The sequence below is a fragment of the Astatotilapia calliptera genome, chromosome 1 (assembly GCF_964374335.1).
Source record: "Astatotilapia calliptera chromosome 1, fAstCal68.1, whole genome shotgun sequence".
Taxonomy (NCBI): Eukaryota; Metazoa; Chordata; class Actinopteri; order Cichliformes; family Cichlidae; genus Astatotilapia; species Astatotilapia calliptera.
The window spans coordinates 40,872,908-40,879,569 of NC_137422.1; positions in this window are offsets into that span (position 1 = coordinate 40,872,908).

A 6,662-nucleotide genomic window follows, 5' to 3' on the forward strand; every position below is an offset into this window, starting at 1 on the left:
GCTAGAGGGCGCTTACACGTAAAGAAAAGTGTGTGTGCGTGTGTGTGAACGCGTGAATGTTGTGTAGAGTAGAAATATTTAAGAATCACTTTGCTATTAAGAGCATGAAAGAGGAAAAAAAGCTAAAACAAAGAAGTCATAGAAATATAAAATGCTAACTTCATCTGTTCATGTATGACACGGGTGGGGTTTAAAGGCTCTCGGTGACCTGACCAAAGCCGTGGACCCGTCACCCACAAGGAAACCTCAGAAGTAACGACTTTTAGAAAAAGGAAATCTAACAGCGCGTTATTTCAGCATCAACACCAAAGGGATAAAATCACCGTACGTCAGTTCCCACGTTTACATTCTAACCTGAAACTACGCATCACGTTTGCACTTTTAACCTTCCATCAGTCGCCCTTATCCTCGTCTTACACGTGTGCAGGGGAATGTAGGGCGGAGCTAATCTGCTGTTTCCAACGTTAAACATGTGACGTTACAGTGACCGATGCAACGTTAAAAGGGCTGTAAGGGGAAAAATTAAAGCATCCTATTCAAAAACCTTTCAGTTCATCATATGAACTCAACCTTCATCTGCCCAATATGCGACTCCTCCAAGCATCAAACGCACAGTTTGATTAAGAACAAAACTGTGCACTAATAAACTGATCTTAAAAGCCGACAGAGCAGTTCTAAATCGTCTCCCATACACGTGATGAAAGCTTTTATTTCCGCGTGGCTTTTCCTTCTGTAAAGACGGAGGTCACTGGCTCTCACATTAAAGATTCATAAAAGCACTACTTTGGATATGGAGGATTTATGAAACACACCCCGTGCCTGCTTATTACTTTAAAATTGCTGATATGCTGCTGGGTGACGGTAAACAACAGCACATTTCTCTGCATACAGACTCCCGTGAAGATGCAAAAGAGTTGCGAGGAGAACGCCGTAATGGAGGGCATCAGTATTTCCATGCTAATATCTCCAACCTGATGATCTCTCACATACAATACCAGCTTTACACCACCCACTGCTACTGTCTGTGGAGGGTCATTATGCATGGAGATGACTGGTTTAAACTGAGAGAGAAACAGAGCAGAGGAGGAACGCTTTCCACTGATAAAAATCTGCTGCTCCATCCACTTCAAAAAGCTGCGCTTCATTTCATGCGTGTGACGGCGCCGTCGATCTGCACGCATCCTTTTTATAATTTACTTCATGTCTTTGTGCCAAATAAACAGGCAGGAAAAGTTTATTTTGGTATTTCTTTTTTTGATTTTTTAATTATCCGAGGTCCACTTACAGCACCGAGACAAACAGTTTTCGTGTTAGTCATGTGGAAATAAACTCTTAATCACACCAGCAGTCGGTTTATATTGTTACCCTGCATAAAAGAGAGGACCCCCCCCTCCGAAATCAGACGCAAGCGCTTGGCGAGAGCGGGAAGGAAGAACTCCCTCTGAACAGAAAGTCATTCGATGGACTCTAACCATAACCTCCATGCTGAGGCTGTGCGATGCTCCCACTGGTGACCGCGCTGGCTAGCAGACTTGTTAGACCTCCCCTCAGCCTTTGATACAGTCATCATGCCATCCTGATAAACAGACTGAGACCTGGTTGGGATGTCTGGCTCTGTTCTAGACTGGTTTTCATCTTATATATCTGAGAGGAGTTTTAGTGTGTCTGCAAACCAGATCATGTCAGAACCTACAGAGCTGCTGTGTGGAGTTCCTCAGGGCTCTGTGCTGGGACCTGTTCTGTTTTTAATATACATTCTTCCTTTAAGCCAGATAATACAGCAGTTTCCTGAAGTATCTTATCATCTTTTTGCTGACGATATTCAGCTATATTATTCATTTAAGCTCTCCAATCTGATCGACTGTTTAACCAACATTAAACAACGGTTGAACAATAACTGCTTACAGCTAAACCCGGCCAAAACAGAAACTTTGATTATTGCACCAGACAGTGCGATACCTGATATTAAACGGCGGGTGACTGAGGTTCCTCACAGAAACATAACCTTAGAAACTTGGGTGTCATTTTTGATGAAGCTTTTTCTTTGGAGGGACATTTAAATCAGACAGTAAGAACCTGCTTTTTTCACCTGAGGAACATTTCTAAACCTAGATCCATCGTGTCAACAAGTGAACTCGAGATGATAATACATGTTTTTGTCTCTACAAGACTTGACTACTGTAACAGCCTGTTTACTTGTCTAAACATGAAAGGGCTAGCTCGTCTACAGGTTGTTCAAAACTCTGCAGCGAGGCTACAGACCCGCTCGAACGAGGGCGCTCATATGACCCCTGTGCTAGTCGCTGCACTGGCTACCAATCAGATTCAGGTTCCATTTAAAATTCTAGTTTTAACTTTTAGAGCATTACAGGGACAGCCCCCCCCCCCATTGTGTCGATTTGATTCGTACACATACCACCACTCGTAACCCGAGGTCATCAAACCAAAACCTTTTAGTGGTCCCCCACACTCGTTTTAAAACTCGAGGGGACCGATCTTTCCAAGCACTTCCTTTATTTCTGCGGTGTTTGGACTCAGTGGAGACCTTCAAAAAGCAGCTAAAGACATTTTTATTTCAAAAAGCTTTTAATTAGACCGGAGTTTTTATGATGTATTTATGACTGTATTGTGTTTTTACCTTGTAAAGCACTTGTCTGTGAAAGGTGCTATATAAATAAACTTTACTTACTCACTTAGCATTAGCTGACAGCTTAGCCTCCAGCCAAAAACCAGCAAAACGCAAACATGGAGGCTCTGTGTCCAAAGCTAATGGACAACTCTCACACAATGTGGCGATCATTAAATCACGTATACGTGAGATCGGAGAACATAACGGGGGGAAATCCAAAGAATCATATATAACTCGTATACTTTTGTCCTGATTGACATTAAAGAGACAGACGTATATACATACATACAGGTTCAGATGACTGGTTTAACCTTTACATCCTCTGTCATTCTGCTGTGCTGCAAGGAACGGTGAGAGAGCCCGGGTGGATGGATGGATGCGGGGAGGGTGGATGTGTGCAGAGCAGCTAAATGACCTGTGTATATGTGTAGTCTTAGTGTTTATGAAATGGAACTAATGGTGTCGGAGGTGGGATATTCTGCTTTCTCCTCTTTTCTCGTCAGATGAAGATGGCCTGGTGCGTGTGTGTGCGGTGCATGCTGTAGGTGTGTGTCCGTCTTTGTTTCTGAGCATATTTGTGCCCATTGTCTGCGTGCGCGTGTGTGTGTGTGTGGAAATTAATCAAAGCGGGGGCGATGATGAACAGTTTCTGTAGAATTCTGTCAAAGGTTAAGAGCTAGTTATTTTTAAGAATGACATGAATCTCAGGGAGACAGTGATTGCCTAAATGACCACTGTAATTACCAATTACTTCTTGAAGCAGAGAATATATTCACGGCATGTAGCCAGCTAAATACAGACAGGCATTAGCCCATTTACGTACTAATGCACATAATTTAGATCCTGAAAAGGGCAGATGGGAACACAATGGAAGATATAATAGATACCATCTAATATCATTCCTAAAAGAATATTGGATTCATAGGAGATGAATATTACTTTGTGTCAGATTGTTTTTCCATAAAACATTCAAAATATATTTCATCTTTCTGGCTCTGGTTCATACTTTCTGGTTGCCTCACTGTGATCGCTAACGAAGGGTACCGCAAAGGAGACTGCAGCCTGCCTGCCTGTTTGGCAGGCTATTATCCCCCTTCTGCATTAAATGACAATGAGGGCTTGACACTTCTTCACACAGCTAGCCTGGCACCGTGCACTAGTTACCTGGCCCACAGTTCAGAAGTTAAACTTTCACAGCGACGCCCACAAACAACAAAAGGGCGCGAATCAGAGGGAATCGGCGGATCCGCGCTGGATCTCGGCGTGTCAGCTGGAGATGGGAGAACAGAGGAAAGAGGGGAAAAACAATGGCTGACAGGCGTGACTGGCGAAAGGATATTTACTAAATTAGACATAAACTGCAGCGCTCTGCATCTCCGCCAAGGAACTTGTAAAGTCCCATAAATAAGTAAAGCCAAGCGACGGAGACGGAGCACGCAAACACAAGTGGTGTACAAATGTGAGCGCGAGCTTTCTGCGCCGGTCTGAGCGTGCTCGGGATGTTTTCGGTTTCGGGATAATGAGTTGTCGTTTTGCCGCTCGTCTCGGCTCGACGACAGCCCTCTCTTCCTCTCCGACGCTCGCTCCGTCACCTCTGCTGCCGTCAGTCTTGTGAGTCCTTCCTTGGCAGGATAATAGGGACACATATTTGCTCTCCTCGATGTAATCTTGTCTGCGTTCTATCTGATAAATACTCGGAGGAGAAGCTGATTATTATAGTTGGCAGCGGGGATCAAAGGGAGACGCGCCGAGAGAGGGCCGAGTGTTTTGAAACCAAACTTTGAACATATGACTTCATCCTCCTCCATGCGCTGCTCACACATTGCAAAGTCATGTCCGCGCCGGCCGCGACCCGTTTGAAAGGGATTAGTTATTCCATGTGGGCTTCTTCTTTAGTGAGAGCTGGCACTACATAGAAAGCAAATCCATAGGGGCCCCGGGCTTCACATTGTAGTGGTAGTAATAGCTGTGGGGGGAGAACAGAGTCGCCTCAGAGCTGGGTGAAAAGCTACCCCTCTTATCCACGAGTGTCAGGATTTAAAACGGGACAGGATATTTTTAAGAAGCAGAAACAAAGTGTGTTCGCTGTTTATTTCTTTCACTCGCTTCCTGTCATCTCCTGCCAAAGCTGTTTAGCGGCAGCATTGTCACTCCTCTCTTTGCCACCGGCTCCACGCTCGCACTACTTCTTCCTGCTTGTTTTCTTTATCTTTAAACAATACCTGCGTTTTACAGTAGCAGCACTTTTTTAGCTGTGTCTTTATTTTTTTCCTCCTCTTTTTTTTTGGCATCATCACTTTTGTTGGCAGTTGTCTTCAATAGTTAATGCCTCCATGAAAAGGGGTGACAAACGCTGAGCAGAGAGGGGAGTTGGAGTTCTGCAAGGCAATTTGTCCTTTTTACTGCGTTAACCACAGACGCCCTGTGACATGTGACGTCGCGGCTCTCACGTCAGCTGGGCGGACGGTCGTCCTTCGGAGGCCCGTGGAGCACCGACTGTTAACCTTTCGTGTTCAAGGTTTCATTCATAAACTTTCGTTTTCTGCATCTTCTCAGGTTTAAACAGCAGGTCATTGTGCTCCAGTGTACATGGAAATATTTTTGTCACAAGGATGCCTCATGTCCAAGACAACGCACGTAAACTGATGCTTCAACTAAACAGCTGCATCAAACATGTCTCATCGTGTGACAGCAGCCTTACAGTGTGTAAAGGCCACACATACAGACGTGCACACTGATCTGCACAAAGACGTCATATACACAAACAGCAGTGATCTGCTAGCGCAGCATCAGTGGTTAACAGCTGTCAGCGTGTCTCGAGTTTTTAATTTAACCTGTATTGATCGGTTTACTTCAAACATACAAATACAACAAATACATTATAAACAGGGGAAAAAACAACATTCCGTTGCCAGTAATTACTCTTTGTGTCTCATAATCTACGTGTTCGAAAAGGTGTAGGATGAAGCTCAGACAACATTTAACAGGACGTCCAGTGAGATCAAAACCGTTTCCAGTTTGGGAATAATGTGTGTGGTTTAGGACCCCAAAGAACTGATGGCAGGCAGGGATCAGACAGAAACACGATTTTACTGAAGGTGAAAACAAGCACGCACAGAAAACAGGATGAGACAAGGAACTACGACAAACCGAGGGAATAAATACACAGGAGGAGACGAGGGAAAGGGGAGACACCTGGGAACCACACACAACTGAACTAAATCTGACAAGACCTGGGAAGTGATGTAAAAACCAGGCGTGAGGACACATCACTATCAAACAACTACACAGGAAGTAACTACACAGGGAGTAACTACACAGGGAGTAACTACACAGGGAGTATCTACACAGGGAGTAACTACACAGGGAGTAACTACACAGGGAGTAACTAGACACTTTGGACACAGTCAACTGGAGAGAGGATCAGGAGGCGCACAGCAACAGCCACCTCGTGGTGCTTTATACTGAAAGGTAATACAGAACAAGCAACAGTTATTTTCTAATTAGTCTTATTTTTTTATTTCATTTTGACTTTTTGTTTTTAAGTTTCATTTAGTTTTTATTACTTGAAAATGTTCAGTTGCAGTTTGGGTTTTTTCAGGCTTAGTTTTAGTGTTTTAAAATTATTCCTGTACAGAACAACTTAATGAAAGACAACATTCAGGAAAATAAATAAAATGTTAAAACACTTATTGTTACTTATTGTTTTCACAGCAGGGACTCGTAGTGTTGTAGACGTCCACAGTCTTGATAACATGTCCGTCAAAGCGTCATTGGGCAGGTCGCGCTAACATTTTGCACCAAATCAACAAACACTGAAATTATACTTTTATGTTGTTTCAGCTCACAAAGTAATTTTATTTTAGTCAACTAAAATTACTTTTTTCATGTAATTTTAGCATTTTAGTTAAGACCAGTGTTGGTCAAGTTACTTGAAAAATGTAATCAGTAACTAATTACTTATTTTCAAAAGTAATTAATTACTTAGTTACTTAGTTACTTTTTAAAAACACGATTTACAACCTGAAGAGGT